This window comes from Hypanus sabinus, chromosome 6 (genome assembly GCF_030144855.1).
Source record: "Hypanus sabinus isolate sHypSab1 chromosome 6, sHypSab1.hap1, whole genome shotgun sequence".
NCBI lineage: Eukaryota > Metazoa > Chordata > Chondrichthyes > Myliobatiformes > Dasyatidae > Hypanus > Hypanus sabinus.
This window is the reverse complement of record NC_082711.1, coordinates 13,110,732-13,132,540: the sequence shown is the minus strand read 5'-3', so window position 1 is coordinate 13,132,540 and position 21,809 is coordinate 13,110,732.

The window sequence follows — 21,809 nt, the reverse complement described above, 5'->3', positions numbered from 1 at the left end:
CTGCGTCAGCGACCATTGTCTGAATCACACCTCAGCGTGGCACGTTTACACCAATGTAACACTGTGTCAGCAACCATTGTCTGAAACACACCTCAGCGTGGCACCTTTACACCAATATAACACTGCTTCAGCAATCATTGACTGAAACACACCTCAGCGTGGCACCTTTACACCAATATAACACTGTCAGCGACCATTGTCTGAAACACACCTAAGCGTGTCACCTTTACACCAATATAACACTGTGTCAGCGACCATTGTCTGAAACACACCTCAGCGTGCCAACTTTACACCAATATAACACTGCGTCAGCAACCAGTGTCTCAAACACACCTCAGCGTGGCACCTTTACACCAATGTAACACTGCGTCAGCGACCATTGTCTGAATCACACCTCAGCGTGGCACGTTTACACATATATAACACTGCGTCAGCTACCATTGTCTGAAACACACCTCAGCGTGGCACCTTTACACCAATATAACACTGTGTCAGCAACTATTGTCTGTAACACACCTCAGCGTGGCACCTTTACACCAACATAACACTGTATCAGCAACCATTGTCTGAAACACACCTCAGACTGGCACCTTTACACCAATATAACACTCAGTCAGCGACCATTGTCTGAAACACACCTCAGCGTGGCACCTTTACAGCAATATAACACTGCGTCAGCGACCATTGTCTGAAACACACCTCAGCGTGGCACCTTTACACCAATATAACACTGTGTCAGCAACTATTGTCTGTAACACACATCAGCGTGGCACCTTTACACCAACATAACACTGTATCAGCAACCATTGTCTGAAACACACCTCAGACTGGCACCTTTACACCAATATAACACTGTGTCAGCTACCATTGTCTGAAACACACCTCAGCGTGGCACCTTTACACCAATATAAAACTGTGTCAGCAACCATTGTCTGAAACGCAACTCAGCCTGCCACCTTTACACCAATATAACACTGCGTCAGCAACCATTGTCTGAAACACACCTCAGCGTGGCACCTTTACACCAACATAACACTGTGTCAGCAACCATTATCTGTAACACATCTCAGCGTGGCACCTTTACACCAACATAACACTGTATCAGCAACCATTGTCTGAAATACACCTCAGCGTGGCACCTTTACACCGATATAACACTGTGTCAACAACCATTGTCTGAAACACAACTCAGCATGCCACGTTTACACCGATATAAAACTGCGTCAGTAACCATTGTCTAAAACACACCTCAGAGTGGCACTTTTACACCAATATAACACTCTGTCAGCAACCATTGTCTGAAACACACCTCAGCGTGGCACCTTTACACCAATATAACACTGCGTCAGCGACCATTGTCTGAAACACACCTCAGCGTGGCACCTTTACACCAATATAACATTGCGTCAGCGACCATTGTCTGAATGACACCTCAGCGTGGCACGTTTACACATATGTAACACTGCGTCAGCGACCATTGTCTGAAACACACAACAGCGTGGCTCCTTTACACCAATATAACACTGCGTCAGCTACCATTGTCTGAAACACACCTCAGCGTGGCACCTTTACACCAATATAACACTGTGTCAGCAACTATTGTCTGTAACACACCTCAGCGTGGCACCTTTACACCAACATAACACTGTACCAGCAACCATTGTCTGAAACACACCTCAGCCTGGCACCTTTACACCAATATAACACTGTGTCAGCTACCATTGTCTGAAACACACCTCAGCGTGCCACCTTTACACCAATATAACACTGTTTCAGCAACCATTGACTGAAACACACCTCAGCGTGGCACCTTTACACCAATATAACACTGTGTCAACAACCATTGTCTGATACACACCACAGCGTGGCACCTTTATACCAATATAACACAGCGTAAGCAACCATTGACTGAAACACACCTCAGCATGGCACCTTTACACCAATGTAACACTGTGTCAGCTACCATTGTCTGAAACACACCTCAGCGTGGCACCTTTACACCAATATAACACTGCTTCAGCAATCATTGACTGAAACACACCTCAGCGTGGCACCTTTACACCAATATAACACTGTCAGCGACCACTGTCTGAAACACACCTCAGCGTGGCACCTTTACACCAATATAACACTGTGTCAGCGACCATTGTCTGAAACACACCTCAGCGTGCCAACTTTACACCAATATATCACTGCGTCAGCAACCAGTGTCTCAAACACACCTCAGCGTGGCACCTTTACACCAATGTAACACTGCGTCAGCGACCATTGTCTGAATCACACCTCAGCGTGGCACGTTTACACCAATATATCACTGCGTCAGCAACCAGTGTCTCAAACACACCTCAGCGTGGCACCTTTACACCAATATAACACTGCGCCAGCAACCATTGTCTGAAACACACCTCAGAATGGCACCTTTACACCAATATAACACTGTGTCAGCGACCATTGCCTGAAACACACCTCAGCGTTGCACCTTTACACCAATATAACACTGCGTCAGCGACCATTGTCTGAAACACACCTCAGCGTGGCACCTTTACACCAAAATAACACTGCGTCAGCGACCATTGTCTAAAACACACCTCAGCGTGGCACCTTTACACCAATATAACACTGTGTCAGCGACCATTGTCTGAAACACACCTGAGCGTGGCACCTTTACACCAATATAACCCTGTGTCAGCGACCATTGTCTGAAATACTCCTCAGCGTGGCATCTTTACATCAATATAACACTGTGTCAGCAACCATTGTCTGAAACACACCTCAGCCTGGCACCTTTACACCAATATAACACTGCGTCAGCGACCATTGTCTGCAACACACCTCAGCGTGGCTCCTTTACACCAATATAACACTGCGTCAGTAACCATTGTCTGAAACACAACTCAGCATGCCACCTTTACACCAATATAAAACTGCGTCAGTAACCATTGTCTAAAACACACCTCAGCGTGGCACCTTTACACCAATATAACACTGCGTCAGCAACCATTGTCTGAAACACACCTCAGAATGGCACCTTTACACCAATATAACACTGTGTCAGCGACCATTGCCTGAAACACACCTCAGCGTTGCACCTTTACACCAATATAACACTGCGTCAGCGACCATTGTCTGAAACACACCTCAGCGTGGCACCTTTACACCAAAATAACACTGCGTCAGCGACCATTGTCTAAAACACACCTCAGCGTGGCACCTTTACACCAATATAACACTGTGTCAGCGACCATTGTCTGAAACACACCTGAGCGTGGCACCTTTACACCAATATAACCCTGTGTCAGCGACCATTGTCTGAAATACTCCTCAGCGTGGCATCTTTACATCAATATAACACTGTGTCAGCAACCATTGTCTGAAACACACCTCAGCCTGGCACCTTTACACCAATATAACACTGTGTCAGCTACCATTGTCTGAAACACACCTCAGCCTGGCACCTTTACACCAATATAACACTGTGTCAGCAACCATTCTCTGTAACACACCTCAGCGTGGCACCTTTACACCAACATAACACTGCGTCTGCGACCATTGTCTGCAACACACCTCAGCGTGGCACCTTTACACCAATATAACACTGTGTCAGCGACCATTGTCTGAAACACACCTCAGCGTGGCACCTTTACACCAACATAACACTGTGTCAGCAACTATTGTCTGTAACACACCTCAGCGTGGCACCTTTACACCAAAAATACACTTTATCAGCAACCATTGTCTGAAACACACCTCAGCCTGGCACCTTTACACCAATATAACACAGTGTCAGCTACCATTGTCTGAAACACACCTCAGCGTGGCACCTTTACACCAATATAACACTGTGTCAGCAACCATTGTCTGTAACACACCTCAGCGTGGCACCTTTACACCAACATAACACTGTATCAGCAACCATTATCTGTAACACACCTCAGCGTGGCACCTTTACACCAACATAACACTGTATCAGCAACCATTGTCTGAAATACACCTCAGCGTGGCACCTTTACACCGATATAACACTGTGACAGCAACCATTGTCTGTAACACACCTCAGCGTGGCAACTTTACACCAACATAACACTGTATCAGCAACCATTGTCTGAAATACACCTCAGCGTGGCACCTTTACACCAATATAACACTGTGTCAGCGACCACTGACTGAAACACACCTCAGCGTGGCACCTTTACACCAATATAACACTGTGTCAGCAACCAGTGTCTGAAACACACCTCAGCGTGGCACCTTTACACGAATATAACACTGTGTCAGCGACCATTGTCTGAAACACACCTCAGCATGCCACCTTTACACCAATATAACACTGTTTCAGCAACCATTGACTGAAACACACCTCAGCGTGGCACCTTTACACCAATATAACACTGTGTCAACAACCATTGTCTGATACACACCTCAGCGTGGCACCTTTATACCAATATAACACAGCGTAAGCAACCATTGACTGAAACACACCTCAGCATGGCACCTTTACACCAATGTAACACTGTGTCAGCAACCATTGTCTGAAACACACCTCAGCGTGGCACCTTTACACCAATATAACACTGCTTCAGCAATCATTGACTGAAACACACCTCAGCGTGGCACCTTTACACCAATATAACACTGTCAGCGACCATTGTCTGAAACACACCTCAGCGTGCCAACTTTACACCAATATAACACTGCGTCAGCAACCAGTGTCTCAAACACACCTCAGCGTGGCACCTTTACACCAATGTAACACTGCGTCAGCGACCATTGTCTGAATCACACCTCAGCGTGGCACGTTTACACCAATATAACACTGCGTCAGCGACCATTGTCTGAAACACACCTCAGCGTGGCACCTTTACACCAACATAACACTGCGTCAGCGACCATTGTCTGAAACACACCTCAGCGTGGCTCCTTTACACCAATATAACACTGCGTCAGCTACCATTGTCTGAAACACACCTCAGCGTGGCACCTTTACACCAACATAACACTGTATCAGCAACCATTGTCTGAAACACACCTCAGACTGGCACCTTTACACCAATATAACACTGTGTCAGCTACCATTGTCTGAAACACACCTCAGCATGGCACCTTTACACCAATATAAAACTGTGTCAGCAACCATTGTCTGAAACGCAACTCAGCCTGCCACCTTTACACCAATATAACACTGCGTCAGTAACCATTGTCTGAAACACACCTCAGCGTGGCACCTTTACACCAACATAACACTGTGTCAGCAACCATTATCTGTAACACATCTCAGCGTGGCACCTTTACACCAACATAACACTGTATCAGCAACCATTGTCTGAAATACACCTCAGCGTGGCACCTTTACACCGATATAACACTGTGTCAACAACCATTGTCTGAAACACAACTCAGCATGCCACGTTTACACCGATATAAAACTGCGTCAGTAACCATTGTCTAAAACACACCTCAGAGTGGCACCTTTACACCAATATAACACACTGTCAGCAACCATTGTCTGAAACACACCTCAGCGTGGCACCTTTACACCAACATAACACTGTATCAGCAACCATTGTCTGAAACACACCTCAGCCTGGCACCTTTACACCAATATAACACTCAGTCAGCTACCATTGTCTGAAACACACCTCAGCGTGGCACCTTTACACCAATATAACACTGTGTCAGCAACCATTGTCTGTAACACACCTCAGCGTGGCACCTTTACACCAACATAACACTGTATCAGCAACCATTATCTGTAACACATCTCAGCGTGGCACCTTTACACCAACATAACACTGTATCAGCAACCATTGTCTGAAATACACCTCAGCGTGGCACCTTTACACCGATATAACACTGTGTCAGCAACCATTGTCTGTAACACACCTCAGCGTGGCAACTTTACACCAACATAACACTCTATCAGCAACCATTGTCTGAAATACACCTCAGCGTGGCACCTTTACACCAATATAACACTGTGTCAGCGACCACTGACTGAAACACACCTCAGCGTGGCACCTTTACACCAATATAACACTGCGTCAGCAACCATTGTCTGAAACACACCTCAGCGTGGCACCTTTACACCAATATAACACTGCGTCAGCGACCATTGTCTGAAACACACCTCAGCGTGGCACCTTTACACCAAAATAACACTGCATCAGCGACCATTGTCTGAAACACACCTCAGCGTGGCACCTTTACACCAATATAACATTGCGTCAGCGACCATTGTCTGAATCACACCTCAGCGTGGCACGTTTACACATATATAACATTGCGTCAGCGACCATTGTCTGAAACACACCACAGCGTGGCTCCTTTACACCAATATAACACTGCGTCAGCTACCATTGTCTGAAACACACCTCAGCGTGGCACCTTTACACCAATATAACACTGTGTCAGCAACTATTGTCTGTAACACACCTCAGCGTGGCACCTTTACACCAACATAACACTGTATCAGCAACCATTGTCTGTAACACACCTCAGCGTGGCACCTTTACACCAACATAACACTGTATCAGCAACCATTATCTGTAACACATCTCAGCGTGGCACCTTTACACCAACATAACACTGTATCAGCAACCATTGTCTGAAATACACCTCAGCGTGGCACCTTTACACCGATATAACACTGTGTCAGCAACCATTGTCTGTAACACACCTCAGCGTGGCAACTTTACACCAACATAACACTGTATCAGCAACCATTGTCTGAAGTACACCTCAGCGTGGCACCTTTACACCAATATAACACTGTGTCAGCGACCACTGACTGAAACACACCTCAGCGTGGCACCTTTACACCAATATAACACTCCGTCAGCAACCATTGTCTGAAACACACCTCAACGTTGCACCTTTACACCAATATAACACTGCGTCAGCGACCATTGTCTGAAACACACCTCAGCGTGGCACCTTTACACCAAAATAACACTGCATCAGCGACCATTGTCTGAAACACACCTCAGCGTGGCACCTTTACACCAATATAACATTGCGTCAGCGACCATTGTCTGAATCACAACTCAGCGTGGCACCTTTACACCAATATAACACTGTGTCAGCGACCATTGTCTGAAACACACCTCAGCGTTGCAACTTTACACGAATATAACACTGTGTCAGCGACCATTGTCTGAAACACACCTCAGCGTGGCACCTTTACACCAACATAACACTGTATCAGCAACCATAGTCTGAGACACACCTCAGCGTGGCACCTTTACACCAATATAACACTGTGTCAGCAACCATTGTCTGAAACACAGCTCAGCGTGGCACTTTTACACCATTATAACACTGTGTCAGCAACCATTGTCTGATACACACCTCAGCGTGGCACCTTTACAACAATATAACACTGTGTCAGCGACCATTGTCTGAAACACAACTCAGCGTGGCACCTTTACACTAATATAACACTGTGTCAGCGACCATTGTCTGAAACACACCTCAGCGTGGCACCTTTACACCAATATAACACTGCGTCAGCAACCAGTGTAGGAAACACACCTCAGCGTGGCACCTTTACACCAATATAACACTGTGTCTGCAACCATTGTCTGAAACACACCTCAGTCTGGCACCTTTACACCAACATAACACTGCGTCAGCAACCATAGTCTGAGACACACCTCAGCGTGGCACCTTTACACCAATATAACACTGTGTCAGCGTCCACTGTCTGAAACACACCTCAGCGTGGCACCTTTACACTAATATAACACTGTGTCAGCGACCATTGTCTGAAACACACCTCAGCGTGGCACCTTTACACCAATATAACACTGTGTCTGCAACCATTGTCTGAAACACACCTCAGTCTGGCACCTTTACACCAACATAACACTGTATCAGCAACCATTGTCTGAAACACACCTCAGACTGGCACCTTTACACCAATATAACACTGTGTCAGCAACCATTGTCTGTAACACACCTCAGCGTGGCACCTTTACACCAACATAACACTGTATCAGCAACCATTATCTGTAACACATCTCAGCGTGGCACCTTTACACCAATATAACACTGCTTCAGCAATCATTGACTGAAACACACCTCAGCGTGGCACCTTTACACCAATATAACACTGTCAGCGACCACTGTCTGAAACACACCTCAGCGTGGCACCTTTACACCAATATAACACTGTGTCAGCGACCATTGTCTGAAACACACCTCAGCGTGCCAACTTTACACCAATATATCACTGCGTCAGCAACCAGTGTCTCAAACACACCTCAGCGTGGCACCTTTACACCAATGTAACACTGCGTCAGCGACCATTGTCTGAATCACACCTCAGCGTGGCACGTTTACACCAATATATCACTGCGTCAGCAACCAGTGTCTCAAACACACCTCAGCGTGGCACCTTTACACCAATATAACACTGCGCCAGCAACCATTGTCTGAAACACACCTCAGAATGGCACCTTTACACCAATATAACACTGTGTCAGCGACCATTGCCTGAAACACACCTCAGCGTTGCACCTTTACACCAATATAACACTGCGTCAGCGACCATTGTCTGAAACACACCTCAGCGTGGCACCTTTACACCAAAATAACACTGCGTCAGCGACCATTGTCTAAAACACACCTCAGCGTGGCACCTTTACACCAATATAACACTGTGTCAGCGACCATTGTCTGAAACACACCTGAGCGTGGCACCTTTACACCAATATAACCCTGTGTCAGCGACCATTGTCTGAAATACTCCTCAGCGTGGCATCTTTACATCAATATAACACTGTGTCAGCAACCATTGTCTGAAACACACCTCAGCCTGGCACCTTTACACCAATATAACACTGCGTCAGCGACCATTGTCTGCAACACACCTCAGCGTGGCTCCTTTACACCAATATAACACTGCGTCAGTAACCATTGTCTGAAACACAACTCAGCATGCCACCTTTACACCAATATAAAACTGCGTCAGTAACCATTGTCTAAAACACACCTCAGCGTGGCACCTTTACACCAATATAACACTGCGTCAGCAACCATTGTCTGAAACACACCTCAGAATGGCACCTTTACACCAATATAACACTGTGTCAGCGACCATTGCCTGAAACACACCTCAGCGTTGCACCTTTACACCAATATAACACTGCGTCAGCGACCATTGTCTGAAACACACCTCAGCGTGGCACCTTTACACCAAAATAACACTGCGTCAGCGACCATTGTCTAAAACACACCTCAGCGTGGCACCTTTACACCAATATAACACTGTGTCAGCGACCATTGTCTGAAACACACCTGAGCGTGGCACCTTTACACCAATATAACCCTGTGTCAGCGACCATTGTCTGAAATACTCCTCAGCGTGGCATCTTTACATCAATATAACACTGTGTCAGCAACCATTGTCTGAAACACACCTCAGCCTGGCACCTTTACACCAATATAACACTGTGTCAGCTACCATTGTCTGAAACACACCTCAGCCTGGCACCTTTACACCAATATAACACTGTGTCAGCAACCATTCTCTGTAACACACCTCAGCGTGGCACCTTTACACCAACATAACACTGCGTCTGCGACCATTGTCTGCAACACACCTCAGCGTGGCACCTTTACACCAATATAACACTGTGTCAGCGACCATTGTCTGAAACACACCTCAGCGTGGCACCTTTACACCAACATAACACTGTGTCAGCAACTATTGTCTGTAACACACCTCAGCGTGGCACCTTTACACCAAAAATACACTTTATCAGCAACCATTGTCTGAAACACACCTCAGCCTGGCACCTTTACACCAATATAACACAGTGTCAGCTACCATTGTCTGAAACACACCTCAGCGTGGCACCTTTACACCAATATAACACTGTGTCAGCAACCATTGTCTGTAACACACCTCAGCGTGGCACCTTTACACCAACATAACACTGTATCAGCAACCATTATCTGTAACACATCTCAGCGTGGCACCTTTACACCAACATAACACTGTATCAGCAACCATTGTCTGAAATACACCTCAGCGTGGCACCTTTACACCGATATAACACTGTGACAGCAACCATTGTCTGTAACACACCTCAGCGTGGCAACTTTACACCAACATAACACTGTATCAGCAACCATTGTCTGAAATACACCTCAGCGTGGCACCTTTACACCAATATAACACTGTGTCAGCGACCACTGACTGAAACACACCTCAGCGTGGCACCTTTACACCAATATAACACTGTGTCAGCAACCAGTGTCTGAAACACACCTCAGCGTGGCACCTTTACACGAATATAACACTGTGTCAGCGACCATTGTCTGAAACACACCTCAGCATGCCACCTTTACACCAATATAACACTGTTTCAGCAACCATTGACTGAAACACACCTCAGCGTGGCACCTTTACACCAATATAACACTGTGTCAACAACCATTGTCTGATACACACCTCAGCGTGGCACCTTTATACCAATATAACACAGCGTAAGCAACCATTGACTGAAACACACCTCAGCATGGCACCTTTACACCAATGTAACACTGTGTCAGCAACCATTGTCTGAAACACACCTCAGCGTGGCACCTTTACACCAATATAACACTGCTTCAGCAATCATTGACTGAAACACACCTCAGCGTGGCACCTTTACACCAATATAACACTGTCAGCGACCATTGTCTGAAACACACCTCAGCGTGCCAACTTTACACCAATATAACACTGCGTCAGCAACCAGTGTCTCAAACACACCTCAGCGTGGCACCTTTACACCAATGTAACACTGCGTCAGCGACCATTGTCTGAATCACACCTCAGCGTGGCACGTTTACACCAATATAACACTGCGTCAGCGACCATTGTCTGAAACACACCTCAGCGTGGCACCTTTACACCAACATAACACTGCGTCAGCGACCATTGTCTGAAACACACCTCAGCGTGGCTCCTTTACACCAATATAACACTGCGTCAGCTACCATTGTCTGAAACACACCTCAGCGTGGCACCTTTACACCAACATAACACTGTATCAGCAACCATTGTCTGAAACACACCTCAGACTGGCACCTTTACACCAATATAACACTGTGTCAGCTACCATTGTCTGAAACACACCTCAGCATGGCACCTTTACACCAATATAAAACTGTGTCAGCAACCATTGTCTGAAACGCAACTCAGCCTGCCACCTTTACACCAATATAACACTGCGTCAGTAACCATTGTCTGAAACACACCTCAGCGTGGCACCTTTACACCAACATAACACTGTGTCAGCAACCATTATCTGTAACACATCTCAGCGTGGCACCTTTACACCAACATAACACTGTATCAGCAACCATTGTCTGAAATACACCTCAGCGTGGCACCTTTACACCGATATAACACTGTGTCAACAACCATTGTCTGAAACACAACTCAGCATGCCACGTTTACACCGATATAAAACTGCGTCAGTAACCATTGTCTAAAACACACCTCAGAGTGGCACCTTTACACCAATATAACACACTGTCAGCAACCATTGTCTGAAACACACCTCAGCGTGGCACCTTTACACCAACATAACACTGTATCAGCAACCATTGTCTGAAACACACCTCAGCCTGGCACCTTTACACCAATATAACACTCAGTCAGCTACCATTGTCTGAAACACACCTCAGCGTGGCACCTTTACACCAATATAACACTGTGTCAGCAACCATTGTCTGTAACACACCTCAGCGTGGCACCTTTACACCAACATAACACTGTATCAGCAACCATTATCTGTAACACATCTCAGCGTGGCACCTTTACACCAACATAACACTGTATCAGCAACCATTGTCTGAAATACACCTCAGCGTGGCACCTTTACACCGATATAACACTGTGTCAGCAACCATTGTCTGTAACACACCTCAGCGTGGCAACTTTACACCAACATAACACTCTATCAGCAACCATTGTCTGAAATACACCTCAGCGTGGCACCTTTACACCAATATAACACTGTGTCAGCGACCACTGACTGAAACACACCTCAGCGTGGCACCTTTACACCAATATAACACTGCGTCAGCAACCATTGTCTGAAACACACCTCAGCGTGGCACCTTTACACCAATATAACACTGCGTCAGCGACCATTGTCTGAAACACACCTCAGCGTGGCACCTTTACACCAAAATAACACTGCATCAGCGACCATTGTCTGAAACACACCTCAGCGTGGCACCTTTACACCAATATAACATTGCGTCAGCGACCATTGTCTGAATCACACCTCAGCGTGGCACGTTTACACATATATAACATTGCGTCAGCGACCATTGTCTGAAACACACCACAGCGTGGCTCCTTTACACCAATATAACACTGCGTCAGCTACCATTGTCTGAAACACACCTCAGCGTGGCACCTTTACACCAATATAACACTGTGTCAGCAACTATTGTCTGTAACACACCTCAGCGTGGCACCTTTACACCAACATAACACTGTATCAGCAACCATTGTCTGTAACACACCTCAGCGTGGCACCTTTACACCAACATAACACTGTATCAGCAACCATTATCTGTAACACATCTCAGCGTGGCACCTTTACACCAACATAACACTGTATCAGCAACCATTGTCTGAAATACACCTCAGCGTGGCACCTTTACACCGATATAACACTGTGTCAGCAACCATTGTCTGTAACACACCTCAGCGTGGCAACTTTACACCAACATAACACTGTATCAGCAACCATTGTCTGAAGTACACCTCAGCGTGGCACCTTTACACCAATATAACACTGTGTCAGCGACCACTGACTGAAACACACCTCAGCGTGGCACCTTTACACCAATATAACACTCCGTCAGCAACCATTGTCTGAAACACACCTCAACGTTGCACCTTTACACCAATATAACACTGCGTCAGCGACCATTGTCTGAAACACACCTCAGCGTGGCACCTTTACACCAAAATAACACTGCATCAGCGACCATTGTCTGAAACACACCTCAGCGTGGCACCTTTACACCAATATAACATTGCGTCAGCGACCATTGTCTGAATCACAACTCAGCGTGGCACCTTTACACCAATATAACACTGTGTCAGCGACCATTGTCTGAAACACACCTCAGCGTTGCAACTTTACACGAATATAACACTGTGTCAGCGACCATTGTCTGAAACACACCTCAGCGTGGCACCTTTACACCAACATAACACTGTATCAGCAACCATAGTCTGAGACACACCTCAGCGTGGCACCTTTACACCAATATAACACTGTGTCAGCAACCATTGTCTGAAACACAGCTCAGCGTGGCACTTATACACCATTATAACACTGTGTCAGCAACCATTGTCTGATACACACCTCAGCGTGGCACCTTTACAACAATATAACACTGTGTCAGCGACCATTGTCTGAAACACAACTCAGCGTGGCACCTTTACACTAATATAACACTGTGTCAGCGACCATTGTCTGAAACACACCTCAGCGTGGCACCTTTACACCAATATAACACTGCGTCAGCAACCAGTGTAGGAAACACACCTCAGCGTGGCACCTTTACACCAATATAACACTGTGTCTGCAACCATTGTCTGAAACACACCTCAGTCTGGCACCTTTACACCAACATAACACTGCGTCAGCAACCATAGTCTGAGACACACCTCAGCGTGGCACCTTTACACCAATATAACACTGTGTCAGCGTCCACTGTCTGAAACACACCTCAGCGTGGCACCTTTACACTAATATAACACTGTGTCAGCGACCATTGTCTGAAACACACCTCAGCGTGGCACCTTTACACCAATATAACACTGTGTCTGCAACCATTGTCTGAAACACACCTCAGTCTGGCACCTTTACACCAACATAACACTGTATCAGCAACCATTGTCTGAAACACACCTCAGACTGGCACCTTTACACCAATATAACACTGTGTCAGCAACCATTGTCTGTAACACACCTCAGCGTGGCACCTTTACACCAACATAACACTGTATCAGCAACCATTATCTGTAACACATCTCAGCGTGGCACCTTTACACCAACATAACCCTGTGTCAGCGACCATTGTCTGAAATACTCCTCAGCGTGGCATCTTTACATCAATATAACACTGTGTCAGCAACCATTGTCTGAAACACACCTCAGCCTGGCACCTTTACACCAATATAACACTGTGTCAGCTACCATTGTCTGAAACACACCTCAGCCTGGCACCTTTACACCAATATAACACTGTGTCAGCAACCATTGTCTGTAACACACCTCAGCGTAGCACCTTTACACCAACATAACACTGCGTCTGCGACCATTGTCTGCAACACACCTCAGCGTGGCACCTTTACACCAATATAACACTGTGTCAGCGACCATTGTCTGAAACACACCTCAGCGTGGCACCTTTACACCAACATAACACTGTGTCAGCAACTATTGTCTGTAACACACCTCAGCGTGGCACCTTTACACCAAAAATACACTTTATCAGCAACCATTGTCTGAAACACACCTCAGCCTGGCACCTTTACACCAATATAACACAGTGTCAGCTACCATTGTCTGAAACACACCTCAGCGTGGCACCTTTACACCAATATAACACTGTGTCAGCAACCATTGTCTGTAACACACCTCAGCGTGGCACCTTTACACCAACATAACACTGTATCAGCAACCATTATCTGTAACACATCTCAGCGTGGCACCTTTACACCAACATAACACTGTATCAGCAACCATTGTCTGAAATACACCTCAGCGTGGCACCTTTACACCGATATAACACTGTGACAGCAACCATTGTCTGTAACACACCTCAGCGTGGCAACTTTACACCAACATAACACTGTATCAGCAACCATTGTCTGAAATACACCTCAGCGTGGCACCTTTACACCAATATAACACTGTGTCAGCGACCACTGACTGAAACACACCTCAGCGTGGCACCTTTACACCAATATAACACTGTGTCAGCAACCAGTGTCTGAAACACACCTCAGCGTGGCACCTTTACACGAATATAACACTGTGTCAGCGACCATTGTCTGAAACACACCTCAGCATGCCACCTTTACACCAATATAACACTGTTTCAGCAACCATTGACTGAAACACACCTCAGCGTGGCACCTTTACACCAATATAACACTGTGTCAACAACCATTGTCTGATACACACCTCAGCGTGGCACCTTTATACCAATATAACACAGCGTAAGCAACCATTGACTGAAACACACCTCAGCATGGCACCTTTACACCAATGTAACACTGTGTCAGCAACCATTGTCTGAAACACACCTCAGCGTGGCACCTTTACACCAATATAACACTGCTTCAGCAATCATTGACTGAAACACACCTCAGCGTGGCACCTTTACACCAATATAACACTGTCAGCGACCATTGTCTGAAACACACCTCAGCGTGCCAACTTTACACCAATATAACACTGCGTCAGCAACCAGTGTCTCAAACACACCTCAGCGTGGCACCTTTACACCAATGTAACACTGCGTCAGCGACCATTGTCTGAATCACACCTCAGCGTGGCACGTTTACACCAATATAACACTGCGTCAGCGACCATTGTCTGAAACACACCTCAGCGTGGCACCTTTACACCAACATAACACTGCGTCAGCGACCATTGTCTGAAACACACCTCAGCGTGGCTCCTTTACACCAATATAACACTGCGTCAGCTACCATTGTCTGAAACACACCTCAGCGTGGCACCTTTACACCAACATAACACTGTATCAGCAACCATTGTCTGAAACACACCTCAGACTGGCACCTTTACACCAATATAACACTGTGTCAGCTACCATTGTCTGAAACACACCTCAGCATGGCACCTTTACACCAATATAAAACTGTGTCAGCAACCATTGTCTGAAACGCAACTCAGCCTGCCACCTTTACACCAATATAACACTGCGTCAGTAACCATTGTCTGAAACACACCTCAGCGTGGCACCTTTACACCAACATAACACTGTGTCAGCAACCATTATCTGTAACACATCTCAGCGTGGCACCTTTACACCAACATAACACTGTATCAGCAACCATTGTCTGAAATACACCTCAGCGTGGCACCTTTACACCGATATAACACTGTGTCAACAACCATTGTCTGAAACACAACTCAGCATGCCACGTTTACACCGATATAAAACTGCGTCAGTAACCATTGTCTAAAACACACCTCAGAGTGGCACCTTTACACCAATATAACACACTGTCAGCAACCATTGTCTGAAACACACCTCAGCGTGGCACCTTTACACCAACATAACACTGTATCAGCAACCATTGTCTGAAACACACCTCAGCCTGGCACCTTTACACCAATATAACACTCAGTCAGCTACCATTGTCTGAAACACACCTCAGCGTGGCACCTTTACACCAATATAACACTGTGTCAGCAACCATTGTCTGTAACACACCTCAGCGTGGCACCTTTACACCAACATAACACTGTATCAGCAACCATTATCTGTAACACATCTCAGCGTGGCACCTTTACACCAACATAACACTGTATCAGCAACCATTGTCTGAAATACACCTCAGCGTGGCACCTTTACACCGATATAACACTGTGTCAGCAACCATTGTCTGTAACACACCTCAGCGTGGCAACTTTACACCAACATAACACTCTATCAGCAACCATTGTCTGAAATACACCTCAGCGTGGCACCTTTACACCAATATAACACTGTGTCAGCGACCACTGACTGAAACACACCTCAGCGTGGCACCTTTACACCAATATAACACTGCGTCAGCAACCATTGTCTGAAACACACCTCAGCGTGGCACCTTTACACCAATATAACACTGCGTCAGCGACCATTGTCTGAAACACACCTCAGCGTGGCACCTTTACACCAAAATAACACTGCATCAGCGACCATTGTCTGAAACACACCTCAGCGTGGCACCTTTACACCAATATAACATTGCGTCAGCGACCATTGTCTGAATCACACCTCAGCGTGGCACGTTTACACATATATAACATTGCGTCAGCGACCATTGTCTGAAACACACCACAGCGTGGCTCCTTTACACCAATATAACACTGCGTCAGCTACCATTGTCTGAAACACACCTCAGCGTGGCACCTTTACACCAATATAACACTGTGTCAGCAACTATTGTCTGTAACACACCTCAGCGTGGCACCTTTACACCAACATAACACTGTATCAGCAACCATTGTCTGTAACACACCTCAGCGTGGCACCTTTACACCAACATAACACTGTATCAGCAACCATTATCTGTAACACATCTCAGCGTGGCACCTTTACACCAACATAACACTGTATCAGCAACCATTGTCTGAAATACACCTCAGCGTGGCACCTTTACACCGATATAACACTGTGTCAGCAACCATTGTCTGTAACACACCTCAGCGTGGCAACTTTACACCAACATAACACTGTATCAGCAACCATTGTCTGAAGTACACCTCAGCGTGGCACCTTTACACCAATATAACACTGTGTCAGCGACCACTGACTGAAACACACCTCAGCGTGGCACCTTTACACCAATATAACACTCCGTCAGCAACCATTGTCTGAAACACACCTCAACGTTGCACCTTTACACCAATATAACACTGCGTCAGCGACCATTGTCTGAAACACACCTCAGCGTGGCACCTTTACACCAAAATAACACTGCATCAGCGACCATTGTCTGAAACACACCTCAGCGTGGCACCTTTACACCAATATAACATTGCGTCAGCGACCATTGTCTGAATCACAACTCAGCGTGGCACCTTTACACCAATATAACACTGTGTCAGCGACCATTGTCTGAAACACACCTCAGCGTTGCAACTTTACACGAATATAACACTGTGTCAGCGACCATTGTCTGAAACACACCTCAGCGTGGCACCTTTACACCAACATAACACTGTATCAGCAACCATAGTCTGAGACACACCTCAGCGTGGCACCTTTACACCAATATAACACTGTGTCAGCAACCATTGTCTGAAACACAGCTCAGCGTGGCACTTTTACACCATTATAACACTGTGTCAGCAACCATTGTCTGATACACACCTCAGCGTGGCACCTTTACAACAATATAACACTGTGTCAGCGACCATTGTCTGAAACACAACTCAGCGTGGCACCTTTACACTAATATAACACTGTGTCAGCGACCATTGTCTGAAACACACCTCAGCGTGGCACCTTTACACCAATATAACACTGCGTCAGCAACCAGTGTAGGAAACACACCTCAGCGTGGCACCTTTACACCAATATAACACTGTGTCTGCAACCATTGTCTGAAACACACCTCAGTCTGGCACCTTTACACCAACATAACACTGCGTCAGCAACCATAGTCTGAGACACACCTCAGCGTGGCACCTTTACACCAATATAACACTGTGTCAGCGTCCACTGTCTGAAACACACCTCAGCGTGGCACCTTTACACTAATATAACACTGTGTCAGCGACCATTGTCTGAAACACACCTCAGCGTGGCACCTTTACACCAATATAACACTGTGTCTGCAACCATTGTCTGAAACACACCTCAGTCTGGCACCTTTACACCAACATAACACTGTATCAGCAACCATTGTCTGAAACACACCTCAGACTGGCACCTTTACACCAATATAACACTGTGTCAGCAACCATTGTCTGTAACACACCTCAGCGTGGCACCTTTACACCAACATAACACTGTATCAGCAACCATTATCTGTAACACATCTCAGCGTGGCACCTTTACACCAACATAACACTGTATCAGCAACCATTGTCTGAAATACACCTCAGCGTGGCACCTTTACACCGATATAACACTGTGTCAGCAACCATTGTCTGTAACACACCTCAGCGTGGCAACTTTACACCAACATAACACTCTATCAGCAACCATTGTCTGAAACACACCTCAGCGTGCCAACTTTACACCAATATAATACTGCGTCCGCAACCAGTGTCTGAAACGCAACTCAGCCTGCCACCTTTACACCAATATAACACTGCGTCAGTAACCATTGTCTGAAACACACCTCAGCTTGGCACCTTTACACCAACATATCACTGTGACAGCAACCATTGTCTGAAACACACCTCAGCGTGGCACCTTCACACCAATATAACACTGTGTCAGCAACCAGTGTCTGAAACACACCTCAGCGTGGCACCTTTACACGAATATAACACTGTGTCAGCGACCATTGTCTGAAACACACCTCAGCGTGCCACCTTTACACCAATATAACACTGTTTCAGCAACCATTGACTGAAACACACCTCAGCGTGGCACCTTTACACCAATATAACACTGTGTCAACAACCATTGTCTGATACACACCACAGCGTGGCACCTTTATACCAATATAACACAGCGTAAGCAACCATTGACTGAAACACACCTCAGCATGGCACCTTTACACCAATGTAACACTGTGTCAGCTACCATTGTCTGAAACACACCTCAGCGTGGCACCTTTACACCAATATAACACTGCTTCAGCAATCATTGACTGAAACACACCTCAGCGTGGCACCTTTACACCAATATAACACTGTCAGCGACCACTGTCTGAAACACACCTCAGCGTGGCACCTTTACACCAATATAACACTGTGTCAGCGACCATTGTCTGAAACACACCTCAGCGTGCCAACTTTACACCAATATATCACTGCGTCAGCAACCAGTGTCTCAAACACACCTCAGCGTGGCACCTTTACACCAATGTAACACTGCGTCAGCGACCATTGTCTGAATCACACCTCAGCGTGGCACGTTTACACCAATATATCACTGCGTCAGCAACCAGTGTCTCAAACACACCTCAGCGTGGCACCTTTACACCAATATAACACTGCGCCAGCAACCATTGTCTGAAACACACCTCAGAATGGCACCTTTACACCAATATAACACTGTGTCAGCGACCATTGCCTGAAACACACCTCAGCGTTGCACCTTTACACCAATATAACACTGCGTCAGCGACCATTGTCTGAAACACACCTCAGCGTGGCACCTTTACACCAAAATAACACTGCGTCAGCGACCATTGTCTAAAACACACCTCAGCGTGGCACCTTTACACCAATATAACACTGTGTCAGCGACCATTGTCTGAAACACACCTGAGCGTGGCACCTTTACACCAATATAACCCTGTGTCAGCGACCATTGTCTGAAATACTCCTCAGCGTGGCATCTTTACATCAATATAACACTGTGTCAGCAACCATTGTCTGAAACACACCTCAGCCTGGCACCTTTACACCAATATAACACTGCGTCAGCGACCATTGTCTGCAACACACCTCAGCGTGGCTCCTTTACACCAATATAACACTGCGTCAGTAACCATTGTCTGAAACACAACTCAGCATGCCACCTTTACACCAATATAAAACTGCGTCAGTAACCATTGTCTAAAACACACCTCAGCGTGGCACCTTTACACCAATATAACACTGCGTCAGCAACCATTGTCTGAAACACACCTCAGAATGGCACCTTTACACCAATATAACACTGTGTCAGCGACCATTGCCTGAAACACACCTCAGCGTTGCACCTTTACACCAATATAACACTGCGTCAGCGACCATTGTCTGAAACACACCTCAGCGTGGCACCTTTACACCAAAATAACACTGCGTCAGCGACCATTGTCTAAAACACACCTCAGCGTGGCACCTTTACACCAATATAACACTGTGTCAGCGACCATTGTCTGAAACACACCTGAGCGTGGCACCTTTACACCAATATAACCCTGTGTCAGCGACCATTGTCTGAAATACTCCTCAGCGTGGCATCTTTACATCAATATAACACTGTGTCAGCAACCATTGTCTGAAACACACCTCAGCCTGGCACCTTTACACCAATATAACACTGTGTCAGCTACCATTGTCTGAAACACACCTCAGCCTGGCACCTTTACACCAATATAACACTGTGTCAGCAACCATTGTCTGTAACACACCTCAGCGTGGCACCTTTACACCAACATAACACTGCGTCTGCGACCATTGTCTGCAACACACCTCAGCGTGGCACCTTTACACCAATATAACACTGTGTCAGCGACCATTGTCTGAAACACACCTCAGCGTGGCACCTTTACACCAACATAACACTGTGTCAGCAACTATTGTCTGTAACACACCTCAGCGTGGCACCTTTACACCAAAAATACACTTTATCAGCAACCATTGTCTGAAACACACCTCAGCCTGGCACCTTTACACCAATATAACACAGTGTCAGCTACCATTGTCTGAAACACACCTCAGCGTGGCACCTTTACACCAATATAACACTGTGTCAGCAACCATTGTCTGTAACACACCTCAGCGTGGCACCTTTACACCAACATAACACTGTATCAGCAACCATTATCTGTAACACATCTCAGCGTGGCACCTTTACACCAACATAACACTGTATCAGCAACCATTGTCTGAAATACACCTCAGCGTGGCACCTTTACACCGATATAACACTGTGACAGCAACCATTGTCTGTAACACACCTCAGCGTGGCAACTTTACACCAACATAACACTGTATCAGCAACCATTGTCTGAAATACACCTCAGCGTGGCACCTTTACACCAATATAACACTGTGTCAGCGACCACTGACTGAAACACACCTCAGCGTGGCACCTTTACACCAATATAACACTGTGTCAGCAACCAGTGTCTGAAACACACCTCAGCGTGGCACCTT